At 37.4% G+C, this 16,900-nt stretch overlaps 1 protein-coding gene and 1 long non-coding RNA gene across 11 annotated transcripts in view; one reads left to right on the top strand and one right to left on the bottom strand.

Annotated features, from left to right (window-relative positions):
- Positions 1-16,900, bottom strand: part of CNTN4 (contactin 4) — a 950,427-nt gene that overhangs the window by 432,815 nt on the left and 500,712 nt on the right. The window lies entirely within an intron of this gene.
- LOC309607159 overlaps positions 1-16,900 on the top strand; it is an 89,556-nt gene that overhangs the window by 62,115 nt on the left and 10,541 nt on the right. Inside the window, exon 3 of one of the 2 annotated variants that reach the window (XR_014232287.1) lies at positions 1,366-16,893. The exons of the other annotated variant lie outside the window; for it this stretch is intronic. This is a non-coding gene — a long non-coding RNA (uncharacterized lncRNA). Of the gene's footprint in view, positions 1-1,365; positions 16,894-16,900 lie in introns of those variants that run through there. 2 annotated transcript variants of the gene reach the window in all.

The raw sequence follows: 16,900 nt of genomic DNA on the forward strand, positions 1-16,900 counted from the left end.
AGAAAAATATATCTCTAGCTTAAAACGTACCTGAAACATAGAAAGTGTTATGATTTTTATTATGATTATGATTTTTATTTGATACTTCTATTTGGCATACCACAATCTAGCTCTTGAAAATTTCAAATAATTTCATGTGAATGTGTTCAATGTGACACATATTTTTGATATGCACACTTATCTAAATTTCAAGTAAAAATGTTTGTCCATTTCCTAAGCAACTCTTTGAAAATGACACCATCTCAGCAAAGAGATTATAACTGAGAAGAAATAAGAACATTATCGTTAGGGAAAGAACATTTGTATTCCTCAGATTAACCATGAGAGAATGATCCCTAAAAAGAAATAAGGGCATCGTGAAGAACTAGGATTTTTAATTTTTGCCAAATAATGTAATTACAGAAGAATCTGTGTTACTTAAATACTATTTAAGGAATAATTAATCCCAATCCTTGATTCCTCCTGTCTAGAATCCTGTTTTCGATGTTAGTTTTAGCCAACTCATGGAAATATTTTAGAAGAAAGGCATACCAATCCTTTTATAGGTCATTTCTAAAGGCTAGGTACATCCCAGCTTCCCCTGCAAGCTAAATTCAACACCACCATGGATAAATTTGTCCAAACTTTAAAATTTCATCTTTCCTAAATATATTTTGGTGATGATTGTACAACCCTATACATTTACTAAAAAAAATTAAATTTTACACTTAAAAAAGTGAATTTAATGGTATGTAAATTATGCTTCAATACGGATGCTTTAAAAACTCACTTATTCTTTCAGCGGGTTTTTTAAAATTATTTTTTGCATGTGGAATTTAGTCAACACTCTAAGTATATTATTTTTTGAATGAAATAGTGCAGGAACTTCATTCTGTTGTCTTAAACCAAGAGAAATATCAACAATTTAGTTTTTAAAAGGGCTGTTAAAAATGTAGTGTTTTAAGACACAAACCCCTTTACCTCCCTCAAAACAGATAGAGGATTTAAAGATGTACAGATGTGAAAATGATCTGGGGCAATTTAGACACAAACATTAAAGATTCTTTCATATCATCACTGACACCTGCAAGGTTTAATTAAGCTGAAAGTCACCGACTTCTGCTCAAAATGCTGACTATTGGCTTGTTAATTGGTTGCTTTTCTCATTGATTAACAACTTATGCAATACCCTGTTATAAACGGCTGTAATGCTTGCCTTGTTTCAGAGCTTAATTAATATGATATAGACTATTTAACAATTGTGTCCTTGTTTGATTTATGAAGCAAAAGCAGAGTGTTTTATTGCTAACTCCAAACAGTGACGCACAAAAACACATTTTCAAAGCAAGCCAAAGCTGATACTATAAAACTTTCTTTATCTTTTAGGGAAACTTTGATGAAATGAGCCATCACTGCTTGTCATGAACCATCAATTAATTTCTCAGAAATCATGTTGTCAACAAATTTTCAAGACAAATGTTTCAATAAATAAGTACCCATTAGTTTTCAGTCATCCAAATTATACTTTGCAATGCACTATGGAATTAATTAAAATAACTGTGTGGGCACTTCTCTGCTTTTTTATATGCAGATAACTCCCAAATCTCTATCGCCAGACCTAGTTTCTTCCTGGAACTCTAGGCTGTTGTACCCAACTGCTTACTTGGTATCTCCACCAGGATGTCCGACAGGCACATCTGAATTAATAGGGCCAAAAGAGAACTCCTGAGGCTTCCCATCACCTTTCCTCAACAATCTCGCTTCCTACCCATCTCAATAGAAAACAATTCCTCCCTCTACTCTGTAGCTTAAGCCAAACATCTAGAGAGTAATCCTTTCTCTCATTTCCCTACTTCCCATGACATCCCAAATCTGTACATATTTTGTACATTTCACTGCTACCACCTTGGTCTTATCCACCGACATCTGTCACCTGGGCAACAACCTCACAACTGTACATTTAAAAAAACATTGAAGTGTAGTTGATGTACAGTATTACATAAGTTACAGGTGTATAATATAGTGATTCACAATTTTAAAAGGTATACTCCATTTATAGTTATTATAAAATATTGGCTATATTCTCTGCATTGTACAATATATACTGTAGCTTATTTTATACATAATAGTCTGTACCTCTTAATCCCCTAGCTGTACTTTGATTGCTTCCCTATGATACTGTCCCCACACCATCCAGTATGTGCTCGTCACTTCTCAACATGGAACTTTCCAATGGCTTCCCAACGTGCTTGGAATAAATACCTTTTTACATTTGATTACACAATTCCCCATGATCTGGTCCCTGTGGTCCTCTCTGACCTCATCTCCCTCTCCCCCTCTGCTCCCTGCATTTTAAGCTCATTCTCACCTACAGGTCTTGGCACTAGCTATTACCAGTGTTTAGCCAGCACCTCCTTGGACTTTCACATGCAGGCTCCTTCTTTTCATTTTCTTTTCATTTAGATTTCAGCTTAAGTGCCACTTCCTCAGAGAGAACTTACTTGACCCACCAAAACAGCCACCCATTTGACTGTTATCAGAGCACTTTTCACCATGTAACTTTTTATGGTTTTTTTTTTTTTCTAGTTGACATATTTGCTTATTTTTTCTTTCCACAATAGAATGTAAACTCTGTAAGAACAGGAACCTTAACTGTCTCATTCTGTCTTCTATCCACAATGGTTAGAATAGTGGCAAGCATACAGAAGGTACAGTATTTTTTCTTTTTTTTGGTTGAATAGCTAGGTGTTTGGATAGATTCGGTGAGGTTTATTCAATGTAGAGTTACTCTACACTGGCTTTCTTTCCAAAAAGACAAACATGTAAGTTGCTGATCAAACTTTTTTTAACAGCAAACTTGGTTCTCTATTCATCCTTGAGGAGAATGCTTATGATATACCCAGGAAGGATAAAGGGTAAACTTAGGCAGATCTTGATAGTACAGTTGAGTTCTCACCTTATGTGTGCATTATATTCTAACACCAATCTTAAGGCAAAAGTCTGAGTCACAATTATCCCCACAAAACACCTTTCTATTGCCCATGAAGTACAATGGGCAATAAAGTCTTGAGTATACCACTTTATAAAGTACTATGAATATAAAAATGTGAAATAGAATCAGTGCTTTACAACACATTAGTGAATAAATATGTGGTAGAACTCATTTGCCTACATGACCACTGTTTACTCCCGTTCCTCTTTTCTGACAGAATCTAATGGTTGGCCTTATGCATTAGGGAATAAGGGCCCGCTCCCAAGCCAGTGGTTGAATTATGGCTGATCTAAGCAAATCATCATGGTATCATTTTCCTTGCCAGGGACTGGTTTGGGTGTGTGATGCAATTTTGGCCAAGAAGTGAGGAGAAACAGGCTGGGGGAGTGTCTGGGGGAAGGTATCATCACTAATAAAATATAAGAGAAGAAACAGAATGTTTTCCACTGGACCTGGAGTCTCCATCTGAGCTTAGAACTATGGCAGCAATCTGAAGGGAAACTAAGTGGTCATTCTCAGAATGGCACAGCAAATTAAGAGGGGGAAAAACCCAAAACCTTATGCCACTGCACTACTAATCTGCAGCTACCAGCTTCTGTTATAATATGCAAAATATATTTTAACCATATTATATTTTTAAACATATGCTCATGGGCAGCACCCTAACATGCTTCCTTTAGTCACGCATGAAATGAAATGGGATCTACTGAGTCACCAGCTGATTCGCTTCTCCCATCTCAAGGTCACACAGGTTAGCACTCTTTGTGTCAAAAAGTGTGAGAAATTGCTCACGTTAATTAAATTGCTACTTCTCTCATCCTTCCCTTTCATTTTAAGTTTGTATAGCTGAATTTGACTAAGTTAAATGTCTCCATCTTGGGATACTACTCTATTTCCATCTGTAATAAAGGTATCACAAAGTACATGTTGGTTTCTTTAAAGAGTAAGAAATAAGAAATGTAGCTTATCACATGAAATCCCTAATTCAAATAACCCAGAAGATATCTTTTATCTGCATCACTCTACCTGACTGAAAGCCACATCTTCCTCACTAAATTCCCTTAGCAATAATAACATTCTCCAGATTGGTTCAAGATGGTGGAGTAGAAGGACATGCTCTCACTCCCTCTTACAAGAACATCAGAATCACAACTGACTGCTGAACAATCATCGAGAGGAAGACACTGGAACTCACCAAAAAAGATACCCCACATCTGAAGACAAAGGAGAAGCCACAATGAGACGGTAGGAGGGGCGCAATCACAATAAAATCAAATCCCCTAACTGCTGGGTGGGTACTCGCAAACTGGAGAACATTTATACCACAGAAGTCCACCCACTGGAGGGAAGGTTCTGAGCCCCACGTCAGGCTTCCCAATCTGGGGGTCCAGCAACAGGAGGAGGAATTCCTAGAGAATCAGACTTTAAAGGCTAGCGGGATTTGATGGCAGGACTTCGACAGGACTGGGGGAAACGGAGACTCCACTCTTGGAGGGCACACACAAAGTAGTGTGCTCATCGGGACACAGGGGAAGGAGCAGTGACACCATAGGAGACTGAACCAGACCTACCTGCTACTGTTGGAGGGTCTCATGGAGAGGTGGGGGGTGGCTGTGTGTCACTGTGGGGACAAGGACACTGGCAGCAGAAGTTCTGAGAAGTACTCCTTAGCGTGAGCCCTCCCAGAGTCTGCCATTAGCCCCACCAAAGAGCCTGGGTGGGCTCGAGTGTTGGGTTGCCTCAGGCCAAACGACCAACAGGGAGGGAACCCAGCCCCACTAATCAGCAGACAAGTGGATTAAAGTTTTACTGAGCTCTGTCCACCAAAGCAACAGCCAGCTCTACCCACCATCAGTGCCTCCCATCAGGAAACCTGCACAAGCCTCTTAGATAGCCTCATCCACTAGAGGGAAGACAGCAGAAGTAAGAAGAACTACAATCCTGCAGCCTGTGGAACAAAAACCACATTCAGAGAAAGAGAGATAAGATGAAAAGGCAGAGGGCTATTTACCAGATAAAGGAACAAGACAAAACCCCAGAAAAACAACTAAATGAAGTGGAGATAGGCAACCTTCCAGAAAAAGAATTCAGAATAATGATAGTGAAGATGATCCAGGACCTCGGAAAAAGAATAGAGGCAAAGATCGAGAAGATGCAAGAAATGTTTAACAAAGATCTAGAAGAATTAAAGAAAAAACAAACAGAGATGAACAACACACTAACTGAAATGAAAAATACACTAGAAGGAATCAATAGCAGAACAACTGAGGCAGAAGAACAGATAAGTGACCTGGAAGACAGAATGGTGGAATTCACTGTTGCAGAACAGAATAAAGAAAAAAGAATGAAAAGAAATGAAGACAGTCTAAGAGACCTCTGGGACAACATTAAACGAAACAACATTCGCATTACAGGGGTCCCAGAAGGAAAAGAGAGAAAGGACCCGAGAAAATATTTGAAGAGATTATAGTTGAAAACTTCCCTAACATGGGAAAGGAAATAGCCACCCAAGTCCAAGAAGTGCAGAGAGTCCCATACAGGATAAACCCAAGGAGAAACACGCCAAGAAACATAGTAATCAAACTGGCAAAAATTAAAGACAAAGAAAAATTATTGAAAGCAGCAAGGGAAAAACGACAAATAACATACAAGGGAACTCCCAAAAGGTTAACAGCTGATTTCTCAGCAGAAACTCTACAAGCCAGAAGGGAGTGGCATGACATACTTAAAGTGATGAAAGGGAAGAACCTACAAACAAGATTACTCTACCTGGCAAGGATCTCATTCAGATTTGATGGAGAAATCAAAAGCTTTACAGACAAGCAAAAGCTAAGAGAATTCAGCACCACCAAACCAGCTCTACAACAAATGCTAAAGTAACTTCTCTAAGTGGGAAACACCAGGGGAGAAAAGGACATACAAAAACAAACCCAAAACAATTAAGAAAATGGTAATCAAAACATCATATCGATAATTACCTTAAACGTGAATGGATTAAATGCTCCAACCAAAAGACACAGGCTTGCTGAATGGATACAAAAACAAGACCCATATATATGATGTCTACAAGAGACCCACTTCAGACCTAGGGACACATTCAGACTGAAAATGAGGGGATGCAAAAAGATATTCCATGCAAATGGAAATCAAAAGAAGCTGGAGTAGCAATTCTCATATCAGATAAAATAGACTGTAAAATAAAAAATGTTACAAGAGACAAGGAAGGACACTACATAATGATCAAGGGATCAGTCCAAGAGGAAGACATAACAATTATAAATATATATGCACCCAACATAGGAGCACCTCAATACATAAAGCAAATGCTAACAGCTAGAAAAGAGGAAATCTACAGTAACACAATAATAGTGGGGGACCTTAACACCTCACTTACACCAATGCACAGACCATCCAGACAGAAAATCAGTAAGGAAACACAAGCTTTCAATGACACAATAGACCAGATAGATTTAATTGATATTTATAGGACATTCCATCCAAAAACAGCAGATTTCACTTTCTTCTCAAGTGCACATGGAACATTCTCCGGGATAGATAACATCTTGGGTCACAAATTAAGCCTCGGTAAATTTAAGAAAATTGAAATCATAACAAGCAACTTTTCCGACCACAACGTTATGAGATTAGAAATGAATTACAGGGAAAAAAATGTAAAAACCACAAACACATGGAGGCTAAACAATACGTTACTAAATAACCAAGAGATCACTGAAGAAATCAAAGAGGAAATCTTTGAAACATCGAAAACACGATGATCCAAAACCTATGGGATGCAGCAAAAGCAGTTCTAAGAGGGAAGTTTATAGCTATACAAGCCTACCTCAAGAAACAAGAAAAATCTCAAATAAACAATCTAAACTTATACCTAAAGGAACTAGAAAAAGAAGAACAAACAAAACCCAAAGTTAGCAAAAGAGATGAAAAATAAAGATCAGAGCAGAAATAAATGAATTAAGAAACAAAGAAAACAATAGCAAAGACCTATAAAACTAAAAGCTGGTTCTTTGACAAGATAAACAAAATTAATAAACCTTTAGCTAGACTCATCAAGAAAAAGAGGGACAGGATTCAAATCAATAAAATTAGAAATGAAAAGGAGAAATCACAACTGACACTGCAGAAATACAAAGGATGATAAGAGATTACTACAAGCAACTCTATGCCAATAAAATGGACAATCTGGAAGAAATGGACAAATTCTTAAAAAGGTAAAACCTTCCAAGACTGAACCAGGAAGAAATAGAAAATATGGACAGACCAATCACAAGTAATGAAATTGAAACTGTGATTAAAAAGCTTCCAACAAACAAAACCCCAGACTAGATGGCTTCACAGGTGAATTCTATCAAACATTTAGAGGAGAGCTAACACCCGTCCTTCTCAAACTATTGCAAAATACTGCAGAGGAAGGAACACTCCCAAACTCATTCTATGAGGCCACCACACCCTGATATCAAAACCAGACAAAGTTGTCACAAAAAAAGAAAGCTACAGGCCAATATCACTGATGAACATAGATGCAAAAATCCTCAACAAAATAGTAGCAAACAGAATCCAACAACACGTTAAAAGGATCATACACCATGACCAAGAGGGATTTATCCCAGGGATGCAAGGATTCCTAATGTATGCCAATCAATCAATGTGATACACCATATTAACAAATTGAAGAGGAAAAACCATATGATCATCTCAATAGATGCAGAAATAGCTTTTGACAAAATTCAATACCCATTTATGATAAAAACTCTCCAGAAAGTGGGCATAGAGGGAATCTACCTCAACATAATAAAGGCCATATACGACAAACCCACAGCAAACATCATTCTCAATGGGGAAAAACTGAAAGCATTTCCTCTAAGATCAGGAACAACACAAGGATGTCCACTCTCACCACTATTATTCAACATAGTTTTGGAAGTCGTAGCCATGGCAATCAGAGAAGAAAAAGAAACAAAAGGAATACAAATTGGAAAAGAAGAAGTAAAACTGTCACTGTTTGCAGATGACATGATACTATACATAGAGAATCCTAAAGATGCCACCAGAAAACTACTAGAGCTAATCAATGAATGTGGTAAAGTTGCAGGATACAAAATTAATGCACAGAAATCTTTTGCATTCCTATACACTAATGATGAAAAATCTGAAAGAGAAATTAAGGAAACACTCCCATTTACCACTGCAACAAAAAGAATAAAATACCTAGGAATAAATCTACCTAAGGAGACAAAAGACCTGTATGCAGAAAACTATAAGACAATGTTGAAAGAAATTAAAGATGAAACCAACAGATGGAGAGATATTCCATGTTCTTGGATTGGAAGAATCAATATTGTGAAAATGACTATACTACCAAAAGCAATCTACAGATTCAGTGCAATCCCTATCAAATTACCAATGGCATTTCTTACAGAACTAGAACAAAAAATCTTAAAATTTGCATGGAGACACAAAAGATCCCCAATCGCCAAAGCAGTCTTGAGGGAAAAAAACAGAGCTGGAGGAAGCAGACTCCCTGACTTTAGACTATATTACAAAGCTACAGTAATCAAGACAATATGGTACTGGCAAAAAAACAGAAATATAGATCAATGGAACAGGACAGAAAGCCCAGAGATAAACCCACGCACCTATGGTCAACTAATCTATGACAAAGGAGGCAAGGATATAAAATGGAGAAAAGACAGTCTCTTCAATAAGTGGTGCTGGGAAAACTGGACAGCAACATGTAAAAGAATGAAATTAGAACCCTCCCTAACACCATGCACAAAAATAAATTCCAAATGGATTAGAGACCTAAGTGTAAGACCGGACACTATAAAACTCTTTGAGGAAAACATAGGAAGAACACTCTTTGACATAAATCACAGCAAGATCTTTTTTGATCCACCTCCTACAGTAATGGAAATAAAAACAAAAATAAACAAATGGGACCTAATGAAACTTCAAAGCTTTTGCAAAGCACAGGAAACTACAAATAAGACGAAAAGACAACCCTCAGAATGGGAGAAAATATTTGCAAACGAAACAACGAACAAAGGATTAATCTCCAAAACATATAAACAGCTCATGCAGCTCAATATTAAAAAAACAAACAACCCAATCAAAAAATGGGCAGAAGACCTAAGTAGACATTTCTCCAAAGAGGACATACAGATGGCCAAGAGGCGTATGAAAAGCTGCTCAACATCACTAATTATTAGAGAAATGCCAATCAAACCTACAATGAGGTATCACCTCACACCAGTGAGAATGGGCATCATCAGAAAATCTACAAACAACAAATGCTGGAGAGGGTGTGGAGAAAAGGGAAACCACTTGCACTGTTGGTGGGAATGTAAATTGATACAGCCACTATGGAGAACAGTAGGGAGGTTCCTTAAAAAACTAAAAATAGAATTACCATATGACCCAGCAATCCCACTACTGGGCATATACCCAGAGAAAACCATAATTCAAAAAGACACATGCACCCCAATGTTCATTGCTGCTCTATTTACAATAGCCAGGTCATGGGAGCAACCTAAATACCTATCGACAGACAAATGGATAAAGAAGATATGGTACATATATGCAATGGAATATTACTCAGCCATAAAAAGGAACGAAATTGGGTCATTTGTAGAGACGTGGATGGATCTAGAGACTGTCATAGAGAGTGAAGTAAGTCAGAAAGAGAAAAACAAATATCGTATATTAACGCATATATGTGGAACCTAGAAAAATGTTACAGATGAACCGGTTTGCAGGGCAGAAGTTGAGACACAGATGCAGAGAACAAACGTATGGACACAAAGGGGGAAAAACGTGGTGGGGTGGGGGTGGTGGTGTGATGAATTGGGAGATTGGATTGACATGTATACACTGATGTGTACAAAATGGATGACTAATAATAACCTGCTATATAAAAAATTAATTAAAATAAAATTCAAAAAAAAATAACGTTCTCTACTTTGTACAACTAGTATTAATATGTCATATCTCGACTTCAAAACTGCTGCCAAAGCACCTGCGTGTGCTTCCAATTCCAAAAGTATATATACGTTTTGGTTATGTTAAGTTGAACAGTAGACTTCAAATGGAACACATTACAGTGTTTCTAGCCATTAAAATGTTATCAGCTGGGCATATGGAATAGAATCTTTGTGGATGCAGCTTTACAATATTCCAGCCCCTATGCAGTCTGAATAAAACTAGGCCACCTAGTAGTTCATCTCACTATAGGTTTGGTGCACTTAAAAGCAAACCTCACCTGACGTTAAAAAATGTAATTAAAATTTTTAGAGTCATCTGTATAAGAGATGCCACAGGGGCAGTCTGTTACACTGCAGAGAGCCAAGGCACCGTGGTCGGTCTCCTCCAACCTGTATTTCTTAAATGTTCAAGACAGCCTCATAAAAATGTACTGTTCTCCTCCCGCTCCATTCTCTGCCCCTGTCCCTGTTCGCGGTTCCTTTCCGCCTCTAAATTCCTTCTTGCCATTTAAAAATACAAATCAATTTAACCTTTCCGGATCCTTCTCCTTCTGTATTCCACCCATTAATTGGGGGTCAACAATGAAGTCCAAGCCAGGTGGGCACCAGGTGGCCCAGGGAAGAAGGAACAGAGATGGTGAGAAATTATTCAAGTCATGTTTCTATTTAGAGTTCACAAAGTACATTCATGAAGAGCTCTCTCACGTAGATAGTATCACCCATCTAGGAGATGTGGAAATCCAGACTCAGAACAGTGACTTTCCCAAGGCCACGCAAATAGTTTTACCTTCGTAGCTACGTTTGCGATCATTACATTACATTCACATCAATAGATACTGAAAATCTCTTCTGAAACAAGGATAGTGACGGCTGAAGGGGCACAGAAAATAATAGAATATAACTTTGTTCTCTCCAAACTTGGGTCTCCTATTGTGCTTGTGGGATCGTCTCACTACTGGAGCTGGGCAGGGTCAGGTCCATCCTTGCCTCTCAAAGGAGCAAAGGCCAACAACCAAGATACAGAGGTCACTTGGCTCTTCCCTACGGTTCTGGTGATGAAGCTGGGGAGGTGCTGCCACGCTCACTGGCTGCTCGCTTTTACCCGTCTTTACCTCTGTCTCATGGCTCTCAGCATTCTTGAAAGGGTCTTATCTATAATAGAGAAATTTTTAACAGGTTCCACTCTTTGTCTCAGGTGCTGTGAGGACTTTTGCTTCTAAACCTCTCCTGCATGAGTTGGGAAGCGGCACACAGAACAGGTGGTATATGATTGTTTAATGAGTGCTGCACTGTAAAAGAGGGTAAGCATATGAACTGTCACATTCCATCAATGACCCATCTACACATTTCTAAGCTTTGCTGACAAGATCTGTAAAATGGGGTTAACAACAATATCTAACAGGATTATCATGTGGAGTAAATGAGATAATACATATGAGGTGTATTAGAAGTATATGATTTAGATGAGAACAGCTCTATTTGGAGAAAAAAGCATAAAAATATTTATTCAGTTATGTTTATACAATCAACACAACTTTAAGCACCCCTTCCAGGTCAAATAACTTCCTGCATCATATACTTGAAAATGTATTTCCCCCAAGTTATTAGCGGAATACAATGTCAATTTCTTTTTGGCAGTGGAAAACACCAACACATTCTCAGATAAAACACTCTACAATGTTCATAATAGCTGTTCTCCAACTTGGCTGCATGTTTATAATTTTTAAATGCTCTGATATCAGTCTTATAAGGTATACTTAAATTTCTCAGAAAAGCAAACTAACAATTTTTTTTCGTGTTTTCTTCTCCACCTACGGCTTGCTGTTACATCAAGGTTTTGTACACTCACAGCACATTGATCCACCCCTACAACTGCAAAATGCACAAAGTATGAGGTTTTACTAGATGACAAGTTATGAGTTTCTACAAGTGCTGAAATATGATTCAGTGGAAACAACTGCAAAAAAGTTGAGAGCAAACACACACACATAAAAAGCAGTGCCGCCAGAAAGAAACGTTAGAACTGATTAACTGAATCATCTCTGAAGGCCACAGACTTAAACTTTATCATGTACAGCAAGAGTAATTTAAAAATAGTCACAGGTTTCTAAAGACTTAGAAAAAGTGCCTTCAGGATGGTAACCCAAGAAATAAAATTATCTCATTATGCAAATAAGGACTAAGGTATCAGAGATGCTCTTTAACATTTTGGGTGTTTTCCTTCAGTAACAGAAGATTACAATCACTAGAGTAGAAGTAAGAAAACTCTCTGAGACCCTAGGTCACTATGCAAAAGGCAGTCAATTTCCTAAAGGTCCAGGAGAAGCAAAATGATCACTTCTACGTTTGGAAACAGCACCCTTGGTAAGAAGAGATGAACTGAATCCAGAATATTCTTATAGGAAATGCTCAAAAAGCTTAATTCCGTGTTAAAATCCTGGGAGAAGAAAATTAGGAGGATTCCTATTCCTTGCCTTTTCTTTAACAATCTGCTTTAGAGCTATTGCAAACCAATATTTGTTTCTTGATGAAAAATGTGTAATACACTTGTTATGTGACACACTTTTCCAGGTGGGTAAAGCAGTAGGGACAATAAAATCCCTATCTTCTTGGAGTGTACATTCTATGGAAGGAGACAGACAAAAATCAAACAAGTAAAGGCACAGACATAGTAAAACGGACTACGGAGAAAAAGTGGGATGGGGGTGGCACACCACATGGCAAGTGCTTTTGTAAAACTTGGTATTTTATATTCACTTATAATACGGACGCTGCTTTACCCAGTCAATAAAGTACCTAACAAGTGCCACGCACAGGGCAGGTCTAGGGAGAGAGAAATCAGTAAGACATTATACATAAATCAAAAGGACAAAGATAAACATATATTTTTGTTTGGGTGAACATGTTCCAAATTAAGGTGAAGACAATAAATTTTTGTGAGTATGAAATCAGTGATGACATTTGTATAATGAAACAAAATGATTCCATATGTAAGGCTATGCAAATCTAAAATTACCATTTTATTTATAGTAAAGGAGATAATTATTTAAAAATTGAAAAACAGAAGTTTTAAAAAGAGAAAATATATGATTTTAACATAAATATACTATATATTATAGAAATACACATGTATATAATATAGAAACATGCCTATAGGAAATGTATTTAGCATTTAATTTTTCAAGCCCCAAAGATTTATTTTCTTTAGAAAGTACAATGAGAAGAAACTCATTTATAGTCCTTAATTTATTTCACATCTTTTCTTTTTACTTGAAGTACAGTTGATTTACAGTGTTGTGCCAGTCTTTGCTGTACAGCAAAGTGACTCAGTTATACACATATATATATTCTTTTTTTATATTCTTTTCCATTATGGTTTATCCCAGGAGATTGGATATAGTTCGCTGTGCTGTACAGTAGGACCATGTTGTTTACCCATTCTAAATGTAATAGTTTCCATCTAGCAACACAAAATTCCCAGTCCATCCTTCTCCTCCCCTCCCCCTTGGCAACCACAAGTCTGATAATCCTTATTTTTAAATTAACTTATTTAGACATAAGTTAGAGTGTTACCCTACTGAACTTACTGCTCTTGAGAACTATCTCTATTGTATAAATACAAATAGCTGTTTCATTGTTTTGAATTATGTATTGAACGTGTCAGCACACGAAGCATACATATTTATTTTCAAGAAAGCCTAGTAGAAAGATGAGCGTTTCCATAGAATGGTTCAATATGACTTGGCTGAAGTATTAGAGGGTTTCTTAAACCTCTCTTGTTGATTATTTTACCTCAGAAGATGATGAAAGGAGAGGAAGACCAGACCTTATCGGCTGTCAGCATCCCCAGGCACTCCCATGTCTAGAGAGATTATTTGCGTGGTGAAATCTCCCAAAGGTGGAGCAATAGGGAATCAGACAGTTCGAGCTACTACTTCCTTTTCCATCCATTCTACTCAAACAAGTGGGTCGTTTTGAGAGTATTAATCATGCTCAAATCAAATGGTTTATGCGGTGGGCTAGGGAAAAGGCTTTAAGTATTTTTCTCTGCCTGAATTTCTCCGGCTCACTCGGAGCACAAACGTTCACCTGATGTTGACTTCAAAACTACGTCATCATCTCATGTGATTATTAAGTACATAGTTGAAACGACACCTCACATTTCGCTACTGTCAAGTTATTTCAGACTCTTGGTTAGATCTTACAACAAACCCTGTGATTGTACTGAAGAGTCAACCTAAACATTAAAAGTAGAGCATCACATCTAAAAATGATTCAGTCACTCACTAGGAAAAAAAAAAAAAGATTTTATTATGTGCTTGAATGGTATAAAAGCACAGAAAAAAACCCCATCAAAGTGATCAAGATATGGCTTGTGGGAAAAGTAACTATAAAAAGACAAGTTTTTTTTATTATTTAATATTTTCAATTATTAAATACTTCTATCCCACAGAAATGTTCATAAATTACTATGGCACCCATGTACTCAAAAGCCAGATTTAAGAGATGATAACATTTACAGATTAGTTTAAAACATATCTATCTCTTTTTTAACATAGCATTTTATTTATTTATTTTTTTAACATCTTTATTGGAGTATAATTGCTTTACAATGTTTACAATGGTGTTTAACATAGCATTTTAAAATGACAGGTTTGGCTAAGGCCTTCTTTATCTCTCCTACCTGCTTTTATTCCCAGAAGTTTTCTGAAACTTGTATATATCATTACCATGCATATTTTTACACTTTTATTAACCATATATTGATATGTATGTGTGTGTATTTATGTATATACAGAGAAATAAAATTATATATATCATATATAATTTTGTATTTCTAAATGTATATAAACAGCACTGCATTTCTATGTTATTTTGAAATTTACTATTTTCCCTCAATATTATATTTTTGCAGGTATTCCCATTGACACATGTAGCTCTAATTTAGTTATTTATGATGTAGTATTTGACTCTATGAATAAAGAAATTATGTATTCATTCCCCTTCTGATGGACCGTTAGGTTGCTTCTGTCTCTTTGCTATTAAAACAGTGCTATGGTGAATATCGGGCACCTGTGTTCTTGTGTACATGCTCATGTTGTTCTTGGGCAGAAACCTAGAATTACCATTGCTGGATTCTAAGTATGTACATAATCAACTTCAGTGGACTGTTTACATTCCTCTACAATATGAATGTAACCATTTATACTCTATTCCTCACCCACATGACAGTTTTTTAGCAAAAAGCAATAGGTTGAACCAGATACCAAAAGAAAAAGTCCTTAGAAGAATATATAATTTACTTAACAAAGCCCATACAATTTACTCAACAAGAGAGGCAGCAGTGCAATAGGAGAGGAGCTTAAAATTATTCAGAAAAGCTTGCCCTGGGAGCTTGAGGAGGGCTAACAGTAGTGAGTACAAGAAGTTACAGGCAGGAGCCAAGGGACAAAGTAGAGGCAGTATCTATAAAACTCACTGGTCTGGAGACCTGAAGAGTCTGAGGTCATCACTTTTCATCAATCTAATAACAAGGGTGAGGCAAAGGAAAAGATTTGAAGTAGGCTCCCCTCCATTTAAATGATGCATGAGTGTTAAATATTCAGGAAAACTTTCATTTAAATGGAACACACGCTTGTTAAAGATGCAGAGCTTAAAAGGGCAACCCATAGCTATTTGGGAAGTCTTTTTCCAAGGATCATTTAATTCACTAAGAATGCTGAATGGTGCGCGCTTAGAGGGGCAAATATTTATTTCACTTTATAAACAAAAGGAATAGCAACTGGTTGTGCAAAGATAAGAAAAGGATGTGGAATTAGCCATAAAACAATAGCAGACCTACTAGAGAATGGACTTGAGGATACGGGGAGGGGGAAGGGTAAGCTGGGACAAAGTGAGAGAGTGGCATGGACATATATACACTACCAAATGTAAAATAGATAGCTAGTGGGAAGCAGCCGCATAGCACCAGGGAGATCAGCTGGGTGGTTTGTGACCACCTAGAGGGGTGGGATAGGGAGGGTGGGAGGGAGGGAGACGCAAGAGGGAAGAGATATGGGAACATATGTATATGTATAGCTGATTCACTTTGTTATAAAGCAGAAACTAACACACCACTGTAAAGCAATTATACTCCAATAAAGATATTAAAAAAAAAAAAAAAAACAATAGCCTCCAAAGTGGTCTCAAGGCTAAAATCCCTTTAGAGTCCATTCTGCAGTAGTCAGGGCGAATTCTTATTAAAAGGGTAAATCAGGTAATAAACTCAGTTTGAAACCTTACAATGACTTCTTATGGCCACAGAATCACAACCATCTAAATTTCTTACCCTGGCTTAAAAGCCCTGTGTGACCTGGCCTTTGTGGGCTTCCCTATCAATACTGAACCATCTTCTACCTTCACATTATGTTTAAACTACAGAGACTATAACCTTTCCACCTCTGGCTAAGCCTAAGGATCCTTGCACTACAGTGTGTCTGCTTGAGGGCTCCCCTTCCATTCCTCCAATCTCTTGATGTCTGCTTCTCTTTGCTTAGGCCTCAGCTCTCCCAGGCTTACCTGATTACCTGGCCGACGTAGCCACTTAAGTCACTCACATCCCCATGTTTAAATTTTCCTTCTAGTACTGACTACTGTCTACTTTCTCATTTAACAGTTTTTCCAAATTATTTACTGTTTGCCTCCCTCAATTAGAATTAAACCCCATGCAAATTCAATCCCTGCAACCCCGATTCTTGGAACTGCACTAGCCCGTGACAGGTTATCAGTTAGTTCCATAGCATAGATCTGCGGCATCTATAGAGTAATACTTACCAGGGTAATCCCACATCTCCCAGACAATCCATTAAGAAACCTGAAGGCTCCACGTTCAAAATGCATCCAGAATCCATCCCTTCCCCTCAATGCTACCACGCCCATTCCAGTCCAAGCC

The sequence above is a fragment of the Balaenoptera borealis genome, assembly GCF_965194805.1.
Source record: "Balaenoptera borealis genome assembly, chromosome: 12".
Classification (NCBI taxonomy): domain Eukaryota; kingdom Metazoa; phylum Chordata; class Mammalia; order Artiodactyla; family Balaenopteridae; genus Balaenoptera; species Balaenoptera borealis.